General features: G+C 47.2%; 1 pseudogene; it reads left to right on the top strand.

Annotated features, from left to right (window-relative positions):
* The first annotated feature begins 701 nt into the window (after nucleotides 1–701).
* The window catches only part of LOC135292576 (zinc finger protein 850-like), a 159,458-nt pseudogene continuing 137,117 nt past the window's right edge, over nucleotides 702–23,042 (top strand).

Raw genomic sequence — 23,042 nt, 5'->3', positions numbered from 1 at the left:
CGCCGCCATTGGCGGGAGCCTGCAGAGGCTGGAGAGGGGCAGGGGGGACTCCTTGGAGCCCCTGCAGCCCAGAGCAGAGCATGAGGGGAGAAGGGAGCCCAAAAAGCCCTGGCAGCCCTGAATGGGGAGCGAAGAGGGGGCAGCTTTTAGGATTGCTGGGACTGCCAGCAGGCTGGGGAGGGCGGGCACCGAGGAGAAGGGGGACCCCCAATGCAAGCATGACCCCAGCAGCTGAGACAGGGGGAACTCCCAAAGAGCAGAGGGGAGGGAGCAGGGGTGGGGAACTCCTGGGGAGGGTTTTTCAGCACTGAATCTTGGTGTTTGGGAGGTTTTCTGCAGCCTAGGTCGCTGGTGACTTGTAGAGATTGACTTGGGCAGAAAGACCTTCAAATTCAACATGCTCATCCCTTGTTTTCCCCAAACCAGGATTTCCCATTGTCACTTCTTGTGAGGTAGTGAGGAAGAGGAAGATGTCCCTGGACATGGAGTCAGGTGAGGAGGAAGTCAGTGCCCCTTTGCCTCTCTCTCCTGCTGCATCTCCCAGCCCAGCACAGCAGAACCTCGTGGCAGAGGCCGTTTTGAGCGGCTCCACGGTGCAGGAACCCAACGGGGAGGAAAAGCCCCGGAGATGCCGCACGAGGAGGGGCTGCAAACGCAGATGGCGGGGATCTGAGGGGGAAAGAGCCAGCCTGGGCCGGGAAGGCGGCCGGAGATGGAGCCAGAGGTCGGAGCTGGTGGTCCATGAGGAGGTTCCTGATGGAGAGAAGCCCCACAAGTGCGAGGAGTGTGGGAAGAGCTTCAGGCACAGCTCCAACCTGATGAGGCACCAGAGGACCCACACTGGGGAGTGGCCCTACGAGTGTGATCAGTGCAGGAAGAGGTTTCAGACCAGCTCTGATCTCCTCATGCACCAGCGCACGCACACAGAGGAGAGGCCCTTCCGCTGCCCCGACTGCGGGCAGGGCTTCAGGCGGAACTCCCATCTTGTCACGCACCGGCTCATCCACACTGGGGAGAGGCCCCACGAGTGTGAGGAATGTGGGAAGAGCTTCAGGCAGAGCTCCAATCTGATCCAGCACCAGAGGCCCACACTGGGGAACGGCCCTACGAGTGTGGGGAGTGTGGGAAGAGATTCAGCCAGAGCTCCAGTCTGATCTGCCACCAGAGAATCCACATCGGGGAGAGGCTCTACAAGTGTGGGGAGTGTGGGAAAAGCTTCAGCCAGCATTCCAGCCTGATTGTCCACCAAAAGACCCACTCTGGGGAGAGGCCCTACGAGTGTTCCAAGTGTGGGAAGGGGTTTCGGACCCACTCCCATCTCCTCCTGCACTATTGGAGTCACACAGAGGAGAGGCCCTTCTGCTGCCCCGACTGCGGGAAGGGATTCAGGCAGAACTGCCACCTTGTCAGGCACCGGCGCATCCACAGCGGGGAGAGGCCCTACGAATGTCCCCAGTGTGGGAAGAGCTTCTCCAGCAGCTCTAACTTGACCCAACACCAACGGAGGCACCGGTGAGGGAAGCCCTGCGAGTGCCCCGAGTGCGGGAAGAGCTTCATGCGCTGCTCCAGCTCCATCCCCCACTGCAGGAGCCACGCTGGGCACAGCCCTGGTGACCCACATTCCCTGTGATCCATGCTGGGAACACACCTGGCTGCTTGTCCTTTTGGTTTGGCCTTGATTTTCTTCTGATTCATCTTTATCCCTTAAAAACAGCCCAAACTGTGTTAAATGAATGACATTGATCAACGATCTCTAAAGTCTCACCATTTCATAGGTGTTTGAGGGGGCACCTGCCTTTGCCCTGTCTTTTGGGGGTAAGAAATGGATTCTGGAGCTTTCTGAAACCAAGACCCGTCTCGTTTGTTCCCGGCACTGGCAGCTGCAGCCTCCCTGGACACCATGGACTCTGGAGAATGGGGGCAGCCAGTGAGAACATGTCCTGGATTGCAAGCTAAGTGTGTGTTCTGTTTGCCATCTGTCAGAGGTGGGGCACTTATCTTCTGTTCATTGGGCAGTTTATCTCTTCCACAACCAATCCTTCATCCAGGAGATAGCTTCTGTCAATAATTATTAATTATTAATTACCTCCTGTTAATGGGCCATTGAGTGCTACTGCATGGCTGATAAAATAACATCATGCCACTGGGAGATGCTCTGCCCAGCGGGAGGAGCCAAGCATTTCTTCCTGGATAGAATCTGAGTTTGGAACATTGCAGCAGCCTTTTCCCACTGGATTGCCAGAGGAAGACCAGGCCCATCTACACCACCACTGGACCTTCAGAGGAAAACTCCACCCTTTTCCAGGATCCCTGCTCCAACAGAGCCACACCTGTCAATGCAGGAGGGCTGCAGCCACCATTCAATGGGACTGCTGCCAGCACCCTGACCCACAGGGTGTCAGGTTATATTCTGACTCTGTCAGTGGTTTTGGTTTTTTTTTTTTGGTTTTTGCTATTGCCTTTGTATTTTTAATTTTTGCTAAAAAAGAATTCCTATTCCCATAGCTTTGCCTGAGAGCCCCTTAATTCAGAATTATAACAATTCAGAGGGAAGGAGTTTCCATTTTCCATTTCAGGGGAGGTTCCTGCCTTCCTTAGCAGACACCTGGCTTTCCAAACCAAGACAGGACAGCACGACCTGCACCCCGTAAGTCACCCCCTGATGGCCACACCTTGTGGGACCCCCATCTTGAAGAGGAAGACCCAAGAGCACCATGGCAAGAGGCTGGATTTGAAACAAAAACTTTAAGGAAGTTAGACATTTTAGAGGAGCTAAGATTTTAGTTAGAGATAAGCTTTATTGTAATTAATTAAAATAAATAGGTAGGCCTTGATGAAGGTAAGAGTTAGTAATTAACTAATAATGGATTGCTTGTCAACACCATGTTTGGTTAGCTGGGTTTCTAATGAAGACTATAGAAACTGACAGATAGCTTTTAGGAACATAAGACAATTGTGGGCCTCCTGTGTTCTGAAACCAGTTGAAGCCAGGGAATGGGAATTCTACCAAGGGTTCATTTGTCATATTTGCATTGAAAAGGTAGAAAGGTCAGAATGAGGAAGACTTCATTTACTTCCTCATTTTAGGACCCTTCCCATGAAAGGGACCCCGACCCATTTCAAAGAACAAACTACGTATGCCTAATAGATTTTGAACTAATTAGCCTATGAAACGGGGAATGGGATGTACCAAAATTATGAATATGTATTTGTATTTTGGGTATTCAGTAGTTGTATGGATGACAGGACTCTGTAATCACCTGTAAATTGCAGTGTGCATTTGGGAGCTATCCCACACGCCGCCCGGCATCGCAATAAACATACACCTTGTAGCTTTAAACTGTTAGAGAGTTTTTGTCCGTCACAGTTGGATATCGGTGCTAGATCAATATCCATATTTTTTTAATAAATCACTTTGGTGACTGCAGCAGGACATCCTGCACTCTCTGGCTGTGGGGCCAGTGGGGGTCCGGGACCCCTCTGGGCACCCACCCAGGAATTTCTGGGAAGGAGGATCCTGTGATCCTGCTGCCTACGTGGGGAAAGACCAGGTCCTGCTGGAACCACGGACAAAAGGGATGTTTCTCTTTAGGGAAAGGTACCTTATTATATCAGCAGTTAATAGGACGCGGGAGACGTCCCGCCTCAGCGGTCTGGTAACCCGTGTCCCGCAGTGGGGACCAGGGCTCTGGTAGTCCGTGTCTCGTAGTGGAGACAATGGCTGTGGTGTTGTGAATTGGGATTGGAGCAGGGGTGGCTCTGGTTTCAATTTGTAGTTTAAAGGTGCACCTCAGTGACTCGTCATTTGGGTGGTTAGTCCGAATTTTTGGGCTGCGAAGGGTCCCATTGTGGGTGGCAGACAATCCTGGTTGTGCCCCCAGCGTTGTGTGTGTGTGTCTGTGTGTGTGTGTATTGTAATTGGATCTGTGTTTGTTTGGTGGTTTTGTGATTTTGTGTGTTTAGGTTGTAGATGCACTGTATTTGTTGTGGTTTGTGAGAGTTTGTGTTGTAAGCATTATCATTTGTGTGATTTGGCATGTGTTATTAACCTTTGTAAGTGTTTTTGGGAGTTTTGTAAGCTTAAAGTTGTAAAAGGTCTTTGAAATCCCTGCCTGATTGTGGAGGGACACTGCCACTTTTGTTTGGGAGAGCGGACTGATTTCAAGTGTTTGTATTGTGCTTAGACTGTGTTAGAGGGGAATTAGGCTGTGTGTGAGCTTGGACAGCATGTGTTTTTGGATGTAAACTTTTATTTGATGTATGGTCAGGTGAAAAAGGCTTTGTGTGAGTTAAATTTGTTTCCTTAGTAGTTAAAAGAGTGAATGGAAAGCCCACAACTATTCCTGACACAGTCCTGGTGATCAGGCAGTCATTTGTTTCCTGGGTAACCAGAGGGGAGTCCAGACTTTGTAGCCTTGGGATACCTCTTTTTATCTCCCTGTAAAACCCCGAGAGTTTGGTGAGCGCGTGTTTTGATAATTTTATTGGTATGTGAGGTTTGCAGTTGCTAGAGTGTGTGGTAATATTTTAAAGTGCTGATGGTTTACCTCCACCCCCCCAATTCTTGTGGAGGGATTTGTGCTGTGCCCTGGCCAAAGTTTGTGTGATTTTCAGCAGGACCTTGTTAAAACTTGTGTTGTGTTTGGGGTTGTGAAAACCCCTGTCTGTTTCTTTTTTGTGAGCCTAAACTATTAGTGTTAGGAGTCAGGTTGTCAGCAAGAAAAGGGAAATTCGGTTTAGCGGCTTTGGTTGTATGCAGAAAACAGAGAGCCCAGAAGTAGTGCTGGCAGAGGTAGCTGAGAGACTTCTTTGGTGCCCAGATACGCAGCTGAACTCTGTGTTCTGTAACATTTTCCACCAAAGGGTGAGAGAAATTTGCTTAGCAGTCCAAAAAGCTTCGGAATGGGTTACAGTAGTGACTCACACAGCTCTTGGTGCAGCGTGGAATCGTCAAATTTCTGCCAGAACTTGACTGATACTTTGCAAGGTTTCCATCTGTCCTTTGGTTACAGCATGACAAGAGATACGCTTTGCTTTCAGCTGCACACTGTCTACAGTGTATGAAAAGTTGCTTCCAATTTTTAAACATATTTTAATAGGAATACACCTGGAGCAAAGCTTAACAGAGGACCTGATTTAATAAATTATTAGTAACCTGCAACTTGGGTGGAGTACCTAACTACATGGTGTGGTTTCATTAGATTGAATCAAAAGGAGTTTTCCCACCCCTTTTTTGTAGAACTACAAGTTCTTTCCCTAACAGCTGCTGCTCTGAACCCTGCCTTTGAAGGCCTGCTAACCCTTTCTTTTTTTAGAGAAAAGGAGAAAATTAATTAACAAGCTGTTTTATCCCTTTTGTTTGCTAGCACAACTATATGAGCAGGAACAGGAGGCACAGGAATCGAGAACCTGGTTCAGGGGTATTCCCCTGCCCAAGGAAAGATTGCTGCTGTGATCTGTGGATCGTGTTTCGGTGTGCAGTCTGTCAGGACTCGTGGGTCTGGCAAGGGTACAGGTGGTTAATACCTAAGACTGGAACTTGTCTCTCTGTTATAAAAAAGAACAAAGGGCTGCCCAGATAACTATATGAATTTTGTTGGCAATTGGTCAAGAGTTGCGGGATAGCAGTAAAATATTTGAGTTGTTGGAAAATGGGGTTTCAGGAACATTAAAGAAAGCAGTGGAAATTCTTAGAGTTGAGTGTTGCCAGTATATTTTTGTACCAAGGGAATACCAAGTGAAATTTAAGAACTGGGATAAGATCAAAAGACATTGTGAAAAAGAGGATCCTAAACATGGGGGCAAATGAAAGCAAAGAGATTCCCAGAGGAAGCCCTTTAGGGTGTATGTTAACACACTGGAAAGAGCTGGTGGGCTATGGTGGCAGTGAAACTAAAAGGGAACTTGTCAAACTTTCCACGTAGTGGTGGCCACTCTATAGACTTGATGGAGGAGTGAAGTGGCCAGCAAATGGTACACTGGACTATGAGACTCTATTACAGTTCATGCTTTTCCTTAGGTGGGAATAGAAGTGGCAAGAGGTGACTTATGCTGCTATGTTTTTCAGCCTTTGAAATCACCCTGAGTGGCAAAGGGATTGTGGGATTAGGCCTCCATCTGATCCACTGGTATTGGCTCTTGAGAAGGATAATAAAGCTAACAGGGAAAAGCTGAAACAGTGTTGTAGCACGTGCTCCATGCAACAGAGATCTTAGAACAAGAGACAGTAGAGGCACTTTTAGCACCCTCTAGAAAGCAGGAAGGAGGCAGGGTAGAGGAACGAGTAAAATTGGAACCCTCACCAACTTTAGCCTCCCCTAACTTGTCTTCTGGTTCATCTGCCCTGGGAAAAACAGTAATTGAGGGAGGGGTTTCCCCACCAACTCCTGAATTAAGGGAACCATGGAGGCTTTACCCACCGTTGCCTAGTAGTGATAGTGAATGGGATGAATCTGAACCAAGTCCTGAGCCTTCCCTGCAAGGTCTGATAGCATCAAGGGCCAGAAGGCAAACCAGACTGAACCCACCCCCACAAACAACTAGAAAGCAAACTAAAGGACTCATACAAGCACCCTTAAGGCAGGCTATAACCTCTAATGGGGAACCAAGGATGATTAAGGTCCCCTTTTTCTCAGTGGATTTGGAGGCTTGGGAAAAGACTGCTAAGGGTTATGGGAATGACCCAATAGGGGTTGCTAAAAGGGTAAAGTTTATGGCTAAGCAGCATTTACCTGATTGGGCAGACATGCAGTTACTGCTTGATGCCTTAACAGAAACAGAGAAGCAGTTGCTTTTGAAGGTAGCCAAGGATTTAGCTGAAGACACTTGTGCAGCAGCACAAGAGGATATCAAAGATGTGTTCCCCTTCAGGATCCAATGTGGGATCCCAATGAACCCGATGAATGGGCACAGCTTAAGAGATACCAAGACTTTGTAGTAAAAGGACTAGAATGAGCAATTCCTAAAACCATAAATTGGTCAGCCTTATGTGCTGTTAAACAAGGTCCTACTCAAACACCTTCTGAATTTTTGGATCACCTCTGGGACACGATGCGGCGATATACCACCCTGGACTCTGGATTGGATGAAGGAATACAGCAACTAATAAATTTATTTTTCGGACAATCCACAGGAGATATCAGGTGGAAACTTCAGAAGATCCGGGGCCCAAATAGCTGAGGCTTGGAGACTCTATTGGATGAAGCATGGAGAGTGTTTAGTAATCGGGAGGGAGGATATAAACCAGGGATGAAGAAATTAGTAGCAGTAGTAAGGGCGGGAGAAAAGGAGAAACGTGAGCAAGACCTGCCAAGACAAGGACCACCCCGAGTGGGAAAAGATCCATGTGCATTTTGCAAGAAATTTGGACACTGGAAAAACCAGTGCCCAGAATGAAGAAGGGGTGATGAACAGAGAAAAAGCGATTGGGGGTTGGGGGAAAGGCTGGTTGCTCATGTGAAGGAGGACTGAGGAGGACAGGAGGGCCCTACCCTAGGGGACCCTCTGGTTGTAGTTAAACTGGGGAACAAGGAAAAGGAAGTGGAATTTGTAGTGGACACAGGGACAACATTGTCAGTGTTGAATAAGGTCCTGTACCTCTAACAAATGATTATGTTATGGTAAAGGGGGCTACTGGTCAATCTGAAAGAGCATATTTTTGCAAACCATTAAAGTATAAATTGGGAAAGCAATGGGAGATTCATCCATTTTTATATATGCCTAATGCTCCATCTGCACTTTTGGGCAGGGATCTGCTAGAGCAGCTGGATGCAAAAGTAATATTGAAAAATGGAGAAATTAGTTTGGAGGTAAAGGACCAACAATATGTGGAGCTGTTAAGCCTAATGTTAATAATCAAAGAAATTGAAATTGTGAGTGAAGAAGAGAGAAACTTCAAGAAAATAATGGATCAAATATTCCCTGGTGTATGGGCTTCTAATATACCAGGGAGAGCAAAGAATGCATTGCCCATACAAATTAAGCTCAAGGAAGGGGAACAACAAGTAAGGGTTAAAAAATACCTCCTAAAGAAGGAAGACAGAGAAGGGACTAGCAAAATCATAGAAAACTTTTTGCTAATAGGACTGTTAAGAGAGTGTCAGTCTGATTTCGATACCCCCATTTTGCCAGTAAGAAAGCCTGATGGGTCATACAGGTTAGTACAAGACCTAAGGGCTGTTCTCAAAGTAACTGAAGACTTGTATCCAGTAGTTGCTAACCCTTATACTTTATTAACTCCTTTAACACCTGAACTAACCTGGTTTACCATTTTAGATTTGAAGGATGCCTTCTTTTGCCTCCTTCTCTCCGAGGCCAGCCAGAAAATTTTTGCATTCAAATGGGAGAACCCCAAAACTGCACGGAGGAAGCAGCTCACATGGTATGTATTACCACAGGGGTACAAGAACTTCCCACTGTATCTGGGGAGCAACTTGCCAAGCATTTAGAGTCTTGGAAACCTCCACCAGGAGAAGGGCAGCTGCTGCAGTACGTGGATGACCTCCTAACAGCCACCCAGACCCAGGAGACACGCGTGCACTGGACGGTAAGCCTCCTAAACTGTTTGGGCCTGCAGGGGTATGGAATATCCCAGGAGAAAGCCCAGATGGTGAGGCAAACAGTCATTTGCCTGGGTTATGAGGTGAGTGCTGGTCAAAGGACCTTGGAGCAGGATGGCAAAGAAGCAATATGCCAGACCCCGAGCCCTCAGACACTGAAGGAACTGAGAACCTTTTTAGGCATGACAGGGTGGTGCAGCCTGTGGTTTTCTAACTATGGGTTACTTGTTAAACCTCTATATGCCCTGATCAGGGAAGGGAGCAGAGATCTTCAGTGGACAAAAGAAGCAACCCAAGCCTCCGACCAACTAAAGAAGGCCCTCATGTCAGCTCCGGCTCTAGGACTTCCAGACGTGAGTGAACCATTTTTCCTGTTTTCCCACGAAAAACAAGGGATTGCCCTGGGAATATTAGCAGAGAACTTAGGCCCGTACCAGAGAGCAGTGGCCTATCTCTCCAAACAGCTGGACACGGCAGCTAAAGGATGGCCAGGGTGTCTCAGAGCTGTTGCAGCAGTGGCAGTGAATATCCAGGAAGCACACAAATTCACCCTGGGCCAGAAAATGACTGTGCTGGTATCCCACACGGTGTCTGCAGTCCTTGAGGCAAAAGGGGGACATTGGCTCTCCCCACAGAGGTTTCTGAAGTACCAGGCTATACTAGTAGAACAAGATGATGTTGAAATTGTGGTAACTCACATTGTGAATTCCGCTTCCTTCCTCAGTGGGAGTATGGGAGAAGCAGTGATCCATGACTGTCTGGAGACCACTGGAGCCACTTTCTCCAGCTGCCCGGATCTGAAGGACACCCCACTTGAAGATGCTGAGACCTGGTTCACTGATGGAAGCAGCTATGTCATCAGTGGAAAAAGGCACCCTGGATATGCGGTTACCACAAGCAGAGAGGTAATAGAGTCTGGACCTTCACCAGCAAACACCTGTGCACAGAAGGCTGAAATAATCACCTTAACTCGAGCCTTAGAGCTGGCAAAAGGAAAAGAGGTTAACATCTACACGGACTCAAGGTACACGTTTGGGGTGGTTCATGCACATGGAGCCATTTGGAGAGAGAGAGGACTGTTGAATTCACAAGGGAAGAATATTAAACATGCACAAGAGATACTGAGACTACTAGGTGCAGTACAACTACCTGAGAAGGCAGCCATCATGCACATTAAGGCACAGCAAAAAGTGAGCTCTGAATTGAAAGAAGGGAACATGCTGGTGGACAGAGAGGCAAAAGACGCAGCCAGAGGTGAGGTATTTGAGGAGACAGTGGAGGCAACATTGATCCCAGATGGAAAAATTTCTATTGAAGGTAAGCCAGTGTACAATAAAAAGGATAAGAAACTTTTTAAGGCAAAAAAAGCAAATTATAATCAAGAAGGACAGGCTGTAACAGAGGAAGGGAAACTTGTAGCGCCTTCCTATTTGCTGTGGTCATCAGTGCAAAAAGAACATGAAAAAACACTCTGGGGAGTAGATGCCCTGTACAACCATTTGAAAGGAAAAATTATGGCCAGGAAACTCCAGGGCACAGTAATACAGGTAACTCGTCAGTGTAGTCTTTGCCTCTGAACTAATCCTAAAAACATCCCAAAGCCTAAAGTTGGACAAATTGGGAAAGGCTGCGGACCTGGGCAACAGTGGCAAATCGATTTCACAGAATTACCCAGGAAGGGGGGATATCATTACCTCTTGGTATTGCCTGATACCTTTTCAGGTTGGCCAGAAGCTTTCCCTACTGGGACAGCTGAAGCACGAGAGGTAAGCAAAGCACTGTTGCAAGAAATAATCCCGAGGTTTGGGGTTCCAGCCACCATATCCTCAGACAGAGGGCCGCATTTTGTTTCCAAAATTGTGCAAGAAATTAGCCACCACCTGGGGATAGACTGTGAGCTGCATACCCCATATCATCCTCAATCGAGTGGCCAAGTGGAAAAGATGAATCATTTGATTAAGCAACAAATTGTGAGACTGGGACAAGAGGCAAACCTACCTTGGCCCCAGGCTCTTCCATTAGCATTATTGCCAATTTGGACAAAACCAAGGACAAGGGAAAAATTGAGCCCCTTTGAAATATTATATGGGAGACCATATGCAGTTCAAGAAGGAGCCACACCTACACAAATAGGGGAGGAAACCCTACCCGAGTATATGATAGCCCTGAATAAACAACTGAGAGAAACTGCAAAATATGTGGCTGGAGCTCAAAACAGAGATTTGGATGGACCAGTACATGATGTACAGCCTGGGGATTATGTGTATGTTAAGTCTTTGGCAGAAAAGACCCTGGAACTGCAGTGGGAAGGACCATTCCAGGTGCTCCTCACTACCTTTACTGCAATCAAGATCAAAGAACAGCAGGCCTGGATCCATCACTCCCGAGTGAAGAAAGCCCCTGAGGAAGTCTGGAAACTGATGCCAGGTGACAAAGAACTGAAGCTGAAGCTCACCTGGAACTGTGAATATATGGACTTAGAGAAATCATGGACATGATGGAGAAGGTGGTAACTATGATAGCCATTGCCATGGTTGTAACAGGAGCCAGTGCCATACCGCGCAGGTACAACGTAACTGGGATGTACCGGTGCCAAGGGAGGGCCTGTGATCCCCACTCTCGTAGGGCCCTAAATGAGATCCTGAAAGTCACAAATGCACGTTTGTGGGAAGGGAGAAATGTTTGGGGATGTAGCTATGCATTTGTGCAAGGTGGGTTGCATGAGGCTTACCATCCACCCATGAAACTCATTCAGATTAGCTCTGAATGCTGTGACAAATGTTTGAGTAAGTGCCCTAAAAATAGAAGGGTGTGCAATAAGAGAGTACGATCTTGACTTTAGCATCACTCAAGTGTGCACTGAATATCAGAAGAACAAGATCAGAACTACCCCACTAACACAAAAGAAAGCTGTTCCTACCCAAAGGCCAATTATTCCAGAAGCAGAAGTGCAGCCTATAGTTCCTGTGATTACTAGAATTGGGCCGTATGCTATGAAGAAAACAAGAACTCAGAGACTGCTGGTTAATCCAGAATGGTCTCTGAAGCGAGTAGAAATGGGAATACAGGTAAATGCTTTGGACATTCAACTAGAGTGTGCCCCATTTCTAAATACAGAAATAGGCCTTTTTTCTAAATACAGAAAGTGGAGTTGTAGCAGGCCCAGGGCCTGCAATGCCTCCATGGCATTCAGCAGCCTAAGACAGGAAATGCCTGGTCATGATGACTGGACCTAAGAAGCCCCTCTTCCAGCCTCGGACCCTTGCTTATCTCTCTGTAAGCCCACAGCTCACTTTCGCCTTGACCCTCACTATTGGATTGTTTCTAAAACTCCTGTACCCTATATAAAGCCCTACTTCTGCCCTGTTCTGCAGAAGAGCTGTCCCTGAGACCTTCTCAGAAGACATCAATAAAGACATCTCTGTGGAACCTCACACAGCCTTCTCCTCTCTCTGCCAGCATCTGCCAAAGGCACTCAGCAAGCCAAGAGCTGAAATCACAAATGAGCTGAGAATCACTGAAGAGCTGAGCTTGCTAAGACTGCCTGCAGCTCTGGGGCCTGCCTGAGGGGCCCGGACAGGTCGTGCTGAATTGGACTTCTCTGTCTTGGGCACCCACGGCAGCCGGGGCTGGGGAGACCCCGAAACGCCGGAGTCGCCTCAGGGACAAGGTGGGCATCGGGCACAGCTGGGACTCCATGGTCTCACAGAGCTTTCCCAGCCTGAATGATTCCATGAGTCTGGGATTCTATGAAGGCATGATTCAAAACAGATTTGAACTCCAAATCTACCATATACAAATATTACAAAGGTCAAAATTCACGTGAAAGAAATTAAAGATGATTCTTTAAGATTGAAAGAATCGTATGTCAATGTTGCATATAGGTAAACCCTATAAAAGAAGAGCCTTGTTACCCTTGTAAAATGATGGCTCAGGCCTGCTGCTTGGGCTAAGTACAGCTAACAGCTAGCCTGACAAGTTCCTGTGAGAAAGGAATTTGCACCTGTGAGAGGAAAGACTTCTACCCACATCTTCTATGCAGGAGACAAGAATGGAAACCGCGTTAGAGAGAGGAAAGGTTTTGACTGACACCTACATGAGCAACTACTAACCAATGAACTGAGTTGCACTAAGTTACTAAGCAATTAAAATGAAACACAATGCCTTCAGAAAACCATAGAAATATGAGCTGTGAAGAATAAAGATGGGCTGTTGTGCATGAAGAAATAGGTGTCTTGCCTGTCTCTACAGCGACATGTAAAGACAGCATTGCATGAACTGCCCTTGGGTTTAACATCTTCAGTGAAAAGTTAAACTGGGCCTCTCTATTAAGAAAGGGTTGTTGGTTCAAATGTCCTTGTCCTTGAAGAGAATTCAAAAGCCTTCATAGATATGTTCCTGCTTCTGTAAATACAAACACCTTCATGTTAACATGTGGAATTACATTCTGATTATCATTATTGACAGGCCAATGGAAGAGAAAAAATAATCAGATTTTGTAGGCTGACTTCTTCCCTCTAATACCTGGCCTTTCTGGCTGAGATGCCAGACTCATGAGCACACTGCTTAATTCTTTTTCAGTTCAAGATGATGCAGAGTTGCGAGAAAAGCTGTGCCTCCAGTGAGGCCTGGCCTTGTACACATCTAGTAAAAACGGTATTTCTGAGTTTGAGGTTTCTCAAAAGACAGATCTTGGCCTTGGAAATGCAACTCTCAGTCAGTGACTGTTGTCAGAATGTGCAATAAAATGCAGCTTGTGCCTCTTCTGTGTTTATCTTTTGTGTGCAGGTTGTAGAGTTTGTTGTGTGTTGCTGCTTTTCCCCTGCTCTTTTCCCCGCAGTGTTTTGGGGAGCAGAGGTGCAGCGGCCCCGGGAGGGCTGTGGCAGCCGAGCCGGGCCAGCCCCGGTGGGCTGGATTCACGGCCGCAGGGCCCTGCTGGGAGATGGAAAATGAGATGATTGGCTCTGGCAATTAAGGGATGAATACTGTGTGAATATTGAGAGAAGCTTTATTGGTGTACAGTTATGTCATTGCAGTTTAGATGGCCTCTGTTCTCCCCATAGCTTCCCTGTGGGCAGCGCCTTCCCTCTCCCCTGTGGGCGGCACAGGCCCCGCTCCGGCCCAGAGCTGTGTTTGTGTGCCTTGAAAACGTGGTGCTCTAGGGTTTTTAAAAGTTTATTTTAGTTTCTGACTAAATTCTGATTGTTTTATGTAGTTTTACAGTTACTGGAGAGATTGAAAAGCGGTAAATGCAGTGCCTTATTACCTATCAAATTTTAACATGGTCTGATCTCTTTAACAAGAATGCTAACACATTTGCCATATAAAATGATGCCAGATACTGTCACTAAAAGCTGTTGAGTTGTTCAGCAATATGCTAAATTGCACATTATTATATTTATTTCCCTGTAACCCTGCACTTTGAAAAGTCTTACTGAATTTCTGTTTCCATGGAATTTGCAGTTACCATGGGTTTTACTCATAACTGATTTACTTCTAATTCTAATATGCTTGTTACAACTTTAATCCCTCCAGCAGACCATCATGCTGTTATTTCACTTACAGCTTGTTCACCTTTAAGTTGTCTTTTTGTGTTAATAACCTTAGACTGAGTTACATCATGTCATATCTATAACTTTTAAGAATGTTCGTTTGAATTCTGTTAAATTAAGGCCAAATATTGTAACGCTCAGTTACCTTCTTGAATAAGGCTAAGTTTTATTAAGTAAATTTTGGTAGATTTTATAAATGTTAAGATTCAGTTTTACGTCATTTCAGCAATGATCTATTCCAGCTTTTTATGGATCCAGTTATGTTCGGTATTAATAGTAATTAACATTGAGTTCTCTTGAGTGTGCTTTTTGTTCCACTAAGGTGATAATGAAATTATGTTTATTAATTTGAAATCCTTTTAGGACTGGGTTTTATTGAGTTCATCTTGTTAAGCTCTATTGATGTCGAAAGCAATTTATATCAGGTTTGAGTGTTATTTAATCTGAGATATCATAAATTTTATGAGTGAGCTGTTCAGTGTTTCCTTTGTTGCATTTTTTCTGTCATAAATACATTCATGTTTGTATTCCTGTTTTTATAGCCAGCTTTTCATATGTTTTACCATCTTTTGGTGTAATTATCTACAAGACACGTGTCATTTCAGGATCCTTCTTTTGTTCTCTAGCTGCTCATGTATCTCTTAGACCAGACTACCCCTCTGGCTGGGCTCTGCACTGGGGCTCCATGGTTTGACCCAGTGCTGCCTCATGATTTTCAAGTATTTTTCAGAGTTCCAGGAAATGATATCTCAGCTTTGTCAGAAGTCTTCTCTAAACTGATGGTATTGTGACATCTACTCTAAGCAATCAGATGCAGTCCCAATTGTTATTACAGAACCACTCCAACAGTTTGCTGTGTTTAAAGCATCTCCATGCTGAGGAGATTTTGGAGGAGACGGCTATTGGATGATTCATCAGTCTTTCACCCCTAGACCTTTACTCCTAAGTGCTATTCTTAGGAGCCTTGTTTAAAATTACATTTAGGGAATTCTCTCCCACTTAGAGCTTGGGTGGTGGCCAGGCCTTAGCTCTACCTGGACAGGAATTTGCCAACAGACCCAGATGTTTTCTGCATCAGAACTAGATTGGAGTTGCTTTGACTTTGCAATTTCACCGTCTGTACATGACAGTTGAACTATTTTTAAAGGGAGCTTGGGAATTATGATCTGGAAATAATTATCCAAGTCCCCACTGAATCGAGGTTTGTCAGCTGTTTGCAGACTCTGGGATGATGGTACATTATTTCAGAGATTTCTGTTTATTTCATTCCACCTATGTTGTTAGTTTTGTCCGCTATTTGAAATATTCCCGATCGTTGTATCTAAATTATTCCTAATTGCTCTAAGTTTCTTGTCTACTACGTGTATTATTTTACTATGCTGTTTCTTCATACTCATAACAAAAGACATGCATCTCATTCTTAAAAAAACAAAAAAGAAGAGGAATGAACGCCTTAAGAACATTCAAATAATGCAATATGTACATGAGAAATTTGGACGACTAACATTTTGAATCATGCAATATTTACATTAGAAACTTGGAAAAAAGGTCATCCCATCTAAATCCCAGTGGAGTGTCCCACAGGGAAGCCTAATTGATTCATTAACTTCAGGAGAAGAGATGCCTGTGTTTTATCACCAACAGCTCAAAGCAGTCACCTGTTCATTCCATCAGATACTGATCAGCTCTGAAGAAATGAGGCCCAGTGGAAAGAGAAATAACCTCATCCCCTTGCAGCCTTTGTGGCCAGAACAGGAACAGGAGTAGGACTGCCAAGACACAGCTGTGCCTAGAAACTGACAGAGGCAATTGGCCAACAAAAGCCTCATGGCATCATCATGGGACAGTGCTCCTCCCAACTTTCTTCAGTTCTTCCCTGTTCCAGCTGCAGAAGGACATTCAGTGATGTCCAAGATCAACATTTCCAGCTAATGGACCTTCTCCTACTTCTCAGCTAATTGGAAACAATGGTCATTTCTTTCCATTTCCCGAAGAGACATTGGACATTATTCTTTTGTTTGCTCATGCTGCAAAACCCTGTGTCAATGACTTGACAGAATTGGGTAAGTTTTGTTGATTGGAACTGGTCTTTTATGTATCTTATCCCACATCTAACAGATAACCAGTGATAACCTTCATGAGATCATACCCTCCCAAGAGTGAGCTGTTTCAACATCAGAACATAGGAGCCTTTTTTAAATGAACAAAAAGGGGGAGATGTCAGAGACAGGTAGAATAATGATAAAAGAAAGGCCTTATGAAACCAGGCCTTGTTCTGCTATATTAACAGCTGGCCTGTCATCTCTTCTAAGTGCAGCTAAGCAGTCACAAGTTCCCATGTGAAGTTCTTTTGAGAATGAGACTTGGTGAACAATCTGATCTGAGGGTGAAAAACAAATGCACCTGCAAGAACAAGGGATTTGTCCCATGAGAATCAGTGAAGAGAATAGGTAACAATACAAAGAATACAACAGAGAGATTTGATGCACAAGTAAAATATATTTTATTATCCAACAGAATAACTGGCATAACTAGTAATAAGAAATCGATTAACTACCTAAAGTTGCACATTAGTTTTGGCAAACTGTATAAAATAAGTTGTGTGAATAAAATAAAGAGTTCTTCTCCAGCTCAGCTGGGTTCTCTGGGATTTTGGTTCCTCCCTTCTTTCAGGCTTTGGCTTCCCCCTTCTTTGGGGCTTTGGGTTCCTTCTTTTTTGGTGCTTTGATTTCCTTCTCTGGGATTTTGATTTCCTTCCTCTCTGGGAATTTGGTTTCCTTCTTTTCTGGAGGTTTGCTTCTCTTCTCTGGAGATTTGGTTTCCTTCTTTAGAATTCTGATTTCCCTCTTTACTAGGGCTTTGCTTTCCTTTTTCTCTGGGCTTTTCATTTCCTTCTTCTCTGTGGCTTTGCTTTCCTTCTTTGGGCTTTTGATTTCCTTCGTCTCCGGGACTTTGGTTTCCTTCCTCTCTGGGAATTTGGTTTCCCTCTTTTCTGGAAGTTTGTATTTCTTTTCTGGGAGTTTGTTTTCCATCTTCTCTGGGGCTTTGTTTTCCTTCTTCTCTGGGAATTTGGTTTCCTTCCTCTCTAATGCTTTGGTGTCCTTCTTCACTGGGGCCTTGCTTTCCTTCCTCTCTGGGAATATGGTTTCCTTCTTTTCTGGAGGTTTGTATTTCTTTTCTGGGAGTTTGCTTTCCGTCCTCTCTGGGGCTTTGGTTTCCTTCTTCTCAGGGAATTTAGTTTCCTTCCTCTCTAATGCTTTTGTGTTCTTTTTCTCTGGGGCCTTGCTTTCCTTCTTCTCTGGGGCTTTGCTTTCCTTCCTCTCTGAGATTTTAGTTTCTTTCTTTTCTGGATGTTTGTTTTTCTTTTCTGGAAGTTTGTTTTCCATCTTCTCTGGTTCTTTGATTTCCTTCCTTGGTGGGATTTTGGTGTCCTTCTTCTCTGGGGCCTTGCTTTCCTTCTTCTCTGTGGGTTTGGTTTTCCCCTTCTCTGCTTTTGGAGGTTCCTTCCCCACAGAGACACCCTTCTTTTCTTTCTTCTGCTTCTCTTTCTCCTTCTGCCTCTCTTCCTCCTCCAAGGCTTTTGCCTCCTCCTCAAGCTTTGGAGACAGCCGCTTCAGCTCCCTTCTGCAGACAAAACAGAAAACATGGCTGAGAGTCACCACCAGAACCTTGGGCTGACTCGTCCTGGCTGGCCCTGCACTTCATTCCTTGACCCTGAGGCCAGGCAGCAGCGCCAGACCATTTCTGTGAATTCTCCTCAACCCACAGAGGTTGGGAACATCCCAAGGGAGGGCAGTGGTGGAAGGGCACCTCCAGGACCAGCCAAGCCTGAGCCTTGCCATCAGAAGGGCTTGACTGTGCAAGCTCCCTCTCCAGGCACAGCCAGACACCTCCAGCCCACTGCCAAAGGCTGATCCACCAGCTCTCTGCGCTGTGCCTGAAAACGCCCTTTGTCTCTTGACTTCCCAGTTTCAAGCAGAGCACAGAGTGCCAACGTCTGCTGATCTCTCCTGCAATTCTTACTCAGCTCATTCAGCTCCCTTCTCCCTGGGCACAGCTGAAGCAAGAATTTAAAGAGTTCAGATTTCAGCTGAGGCTTAGAAGCAATTCACATTGATCAGGATGTCAGTTAGACAGGTAGACCATAGGTTAATGATGATTAGATGCTTAAGCCAGAGCTGATTGTTATATTATTTACCATGATGAGCTTCTTGATAGAAGGAAGTGGAGTAAGTGAACTGTTAGAAGAACATACTGAAACCCGTAGAACAATGGTTAGCACCTGGGCTTTATGTCAATCAGTCACTAAGCAGGGGACCTTGGATGGTGCCAGAGGGTCACAGAGACCTGATGAAGACATTCCTGACTTCATCCCTTAAGACCACTGGCCCAATAGGAGACCACCAACCCAATTCCAGAGGAGAATTGCACAGGTGTGAAGGACTAATGACCTCATTTTAATACAGAGCAGGGAGGGGAAGTGCTGGGGTTGTGCACATATGTTGTATGTAAGATCCTGGGAAATAAAGAGAGGGCAAAGAACCTTGTACAGCACGGTCACGCCTTGTAGGGACGACTCTGGTGCCACCCACCGGGGTTAATAAACATACCACTTTCTAACTTTAATGAGTTAGAGAGTCTCTGTCCATGAGCCTCGGTATTAATGACTCATAGCCTGATCCTAAATGAGAATAATCCCATCAGTCAGAAAGCAAAGGCTGGAGGAACTGCTCTCCTGCAAGACAGGCTCTTGTCAGCCAGATTTCCTGCTGGAAGCCAGCTGTGACCAAGCCAGCTGGTGCTGTCTGCCATGGAAACCATCTGAAGCAGCCTCGTCCCTCTCCTCCCCATGAAACCAACTTCAGCCTGGCCTGAAGGAAGTCCTGATGCACAGGCTTGCTTTAAGCAGCCTCCACTCCCAGCTGCACACTTTGCCTGTGTGTCCTGAGCTGGGCTGCCTTGCTGGAGCAGAGCTTCTCCTGTGCTTGCTCACTGCTGCAGCTGAAGGGGAGCCTCAAGGACAGGAGCTTTTATGGCTGCTGTCCCACCATCAGGAGAACCCTGGCAGATCAGCACTGCAAGGACTTCATCTGTGGCAGCACCAGCACCCAAACCAAGGTTTGGTCTGTGCCCCACGCCTGCCCACACCGCAATCCCACTGTTTTGGTGAAGAAGGGAGATGATGAAGAAGATGTGACTCAACACCATGGAGCTAAAGACACCTCTAGAGGCAGTGCCAAGGCAGGGCCAGAGCCCAGCTCCCTGAAGGCGGCATCTGAGCCAGGAGGGCTCACCACTAAACTAGAGAAGAAGATGCTCTGTCCCAACAGAAGAAGGTGCTTCCTCTCTTGGGAGCCAGGGAGCTAAGAGTGGCCATCCCTGTGCTGCTTCTGGCCTTTGCTATGCAGCACCTCTGAGCTCAGAGTCCTTGGAGCAGGGAAGCCCTGCAGGGACAGTAACCCATGGAGAGCAGGAACCCATGGCAGGCTTACTCACCTCTCCCTGAGAGGTGCCCCAGAGCCACAGTTGATCTCCTGGGGGCTCGGGGAGCAGCTGACACGTGAGGCCTCCCCGGGCACCAGCACCTCGGAGCTGGGGCCTCCCTCCACGTGGCACAGCGCCGTGGCACTGGAGATGCTATTGAGGTGGCCAGAGAAGGGCAAGGAGACCTGCTGGCTCTCTCCTGGCTGTAGCACACCTGACACTGGCAGGATACTGGAAGCCTGCATGGAAGACAGGAGAGATGGAGCTGTTGAGCGTGAAAATGGATGCAGAAGAGCATCTTGGAGCAAAGTGCAGCTGCAGCCAGAGGGGCCTATTCCCCAAACACTGCCAGAATCACCCTGATCTCATCCTGCATCCATGCCACTGACCAGTGCAGGGACCATGGGGAAAATCTTCTCCCATCCTCACGGGTCAATGCATTCATGAGTACATGACATGAAAGTGAACTGGGATGTCTCCTGGCACTAGAAATTCTCTCTGATGCACAACTTGCCTTGAAAAAGTTTCAAAACTTACTGCTTTTAGAAAAGGAGGAGACTCAGAGTGAGAGCTCTTGGAGCTGAGCAAAGGACTCCCAGCCCAGCTCATCTGACTCCTGAGGCTCTTCCCCTCTCTCTCTGATTTAAATGCTGCTTCCTCAAGGTGCTACAGCAAAAGCTCCTGCAAAACCTTCCTCTGGACCACCTGAGGAGTTGCAGGGGGAGCAGTGCCCTCCATAGGTGCTGCACAGCGTCCTTGGGCAGCCCCACAACGTGTCCTGCACGGCCTCTCCAACACCCAGCTGCTCCAGCAGCACTTTGTGCTGGGCCTGCAGGGATGGGAGGCCCCTCTGTGGCCAATGCTCAGGGCCACCAGTGGCACTGGCAGCTCCAGCCCTGCTTGCCACACTGCCAGTGTGCAAGGGAGACAGATTCCCTCTTCCCTTCTCCGCTTCCAGGGCAGCGTGCGGTGCGCCCACGGAGCACCTGAATCCCTCCAGGCCTGCTGGGAGGTGAGGGTTTGCAGGAGCTTGTGGTGGCACCTGAAAAACAAGCCATTCCCTACGCCTGCAGGAAGAGACAGCCACTTTGCCAAGTCTCAGTTTGTAAGACAGCTTCAGGGCCAGCAGTGCAAGAGCAGCTCTCGGGTGACAGCAGAGACCTGCAAACAGGGAGTCTGGCTGGGCTGGGAAGAGGGCACATGGAGATCAGGACTCATCCCAGCTTGCTGTGGCAAGGAAGCTGCAGCTCTTCCCATCATGATGCAGATAAAAGCCTCATCTTGCATTGGGAAGGCAACAAGGCAAAAAATGCCACACTCAACACAGGCCTGTAGGATCTGAGTGAGCTTCTCCAAGGAAAACTCTCCTATTTCTCCCTGCCACTCCCCCCATGTCCAGCCACTGGCCCTGCTGCCCAGCCACTGTCAGGGCACAGGACAGCAGGGCAGCAAAAAGGGAGCTCAGCAGGAGCATGACTTGCTGGTGGCAGGCTAAGGAGGCAGCACAAGCAGTAGGTGTACAAGAAAATCTACCTCTACTCCTGAAGACTGGGTCAAATCCTGCTCTTCAGTCAGGGCTGTGGCTGCCTCCTCCTTTCCAGCCTTGAAGTGCCTCCATCGAGACGCTGGGCAATCCAAACATGTTCTCATCTCCTTTGGTGGTTGGGGATTGAATTTAGGTGGGTGAAGCTCATCTCTGGAAAAGAAGGTAACTGTGAAAAGAGACCTGCAGTGGGAGGGAGGGACACCTGCACCAGCAGCTCCTGGTCAGGATGCAGCCCCTGGCTGGCTGCTGGCACCTTGAACTGAGAAATGCTTTGATCCAGCCCTTCCCAATCCAGGCTGGAGCAGGTCTGCTCTAAAGGCAGCCCAGGAATGACCCTGAGCTGCTGCAGCAGCTGCAACTGCTTGCACTGAGGAACTGCAGAGGACAGGGATGAACACCTTGTGGGCATGCAAAAAGCACAGTGGGAGAGGAAAAGACAGAGAAGGCAAGCCAAAAGGGCAGATTTGAGACATCCAGGGGCAGACACAGCCAGCACAGCCAGCACAGCCCCCCCAGGGCCAAACGCCAGAAACTCTGCAGCTCCAGCAGGTATTTATCAGGAATGTTTCCCTGACACTGCTGGGGGCTTGGCTGACATTTTCCAACACTCCCAGGGGACTCAGGTGGCATTCCCCATGCATACAGACATACATACATCGGCTGTAGTGCTGGGGTCCTGCCAGACTCCATCAGCCTTGGGCTTGGGGAGGTTTCTGCCAGCCGTCCAGAGCTCCATAACTTTTTTCTCTGTCCCAGGAAGCAGGCAAGAAAGATTTTTAAAAAAACCCCAAACAAACCATAACAGGGAAAACTAAAAAACCTTAAACAGCTCATCCCTGCTCAAGGTATTTCTTTAGGGACAGCTACCACTCTCCAGCTGAAATGCTGGGCTTTTGGGAAAAAAGAAAAAGATAATTACATGTTCACCTCCAAATTTAAAAGGATCAAGGTAAGAGAACCTTTCAAACTACAAAGGATTGGCCCAAAGGTAAAAGCTTTGCAAGAAGTCTCTAGTTATGGCCAGGCTGACAGTTAAACAACTGGTTCCTCTGGTGGGGAGAAACCCTCCTCTTTAAGGTAAGCAGCCTCAGAGTTGAAAGAAACTGTTCTGTCAAACTTCAGGCTCCCTGGCACAGCCTGCATTGCCTGTCCTTCCTGTTCACTGATTTACATGCAGTGCCACAATGGCCCAGGTTCAGATGTTTGGTGCCATTCAGGGAATTTGCCATTGTCATTTCCTTATGTTTTAATCTAAGTTTCAATCCTTGCAACCACTCTTGAAATGCCAGCCTTCCTTTTTTTTACAGAAAGCTCAAGGTTCCCAGAAGTCTTCTGACATCCTCTTTTGTGCTCAGAGAGATGCCATTTTCAAACAGATGTTTCCAAAGTTAACAGCATTTTCAAGAGTAATGAACTAAAGTGACCCTGGATTCCAGCTCAGACCAACGACGTTCTGTGCCAGACACTGAGATTACCACCCGTGAGGCACGAGCTGTTTGTGCCACCCATCCCTCCTGGCCTTCTCCACAGCAGCCTGTGCCTGTTTTCCCCGGCAGAATCCCTGTGCCCTTTGCAGCCTGCCAGGAGCAGCTGCACAGAGGCACACATCTCCCCTGCACTCACCAGTGGGTTTCTCTCATCCCCGAACACGCCGATGAGAACATTGGTGCGATGCGTGCCCAGCGCCTGCACTTCCACCAGCACTGGGATCTCTGCAGTGCTGTGAGGCTGGACAATCCCACAGGGCCTGGGGCTGGAGTAGAGCACAGCAGAGTCCTCCTTGCGTTTCTGCAAGAGACACAATGAAATGCAGCTTCAGAGGCACCTCTGAAGAAACTTTACACTCCCTAACATCCACCGCAACAGCAACTGACACACGTGTTTAAAAATGCCCAGGACAAA

Source organism: Passer domesticus, unplaced genomic scaffold, assembly GCF_036417665.1.
Source record: "Passer domesticus isolate bPasDom1 unplaced genomic scaffold, bPasDom1.hap1 HAP1_SCAFFOLD_37, whole genome shotgun sequence".
NCBI lineage: Eukaryota > Metazoa > Chordata > Aves > Passeriformes > Passeridae > Passer > Passer domesticus.
This window is presented reverse-complemented; position numbering and strand designations above follow the sequence as displayed.